The following is a 250-nucleotide window of genomic DNA, read 5'->3' as shown; positions in this document are numbered from 1 at the left end:
GTTTATTTGTGATCATTAATCATGCGTATAAGGTCTGATGCTCTCTGCCGCAACAAGACCCTCATACAAATGTATTGCTGCAGGGTTTTCAAACAGAAATGGACAGAGATAAATGTAATCCTCCTGAAGAGGAAGCACATGACAACTTATGAAATATTGTTCATTTACTTCTTTGGAATGACTCTGTTGAAAACCAAACAAAACAAAACTCTGTGTGTGCCACCTGACGCATGTTTGGTAGCAGTTTTCT

The sequence above is a fragment of the Morone saxatilis genome, unplaced genomic scaffold, assembly GCF_004916995.1.
Source record: "Morone saxatilis isolate NCDOM2014 unplaced genomic scaffold, NCSU_SB_2.0 Contig12, whole genome shotgun sequence".
Lineage (NCBI taxonomy): Eukaryota > Metazoa > Chordata > Actinopteri > Moronidae > Morone > Morone saxatilis.
Note: the sequence above shows the minus strand (reverse complement) of the source record.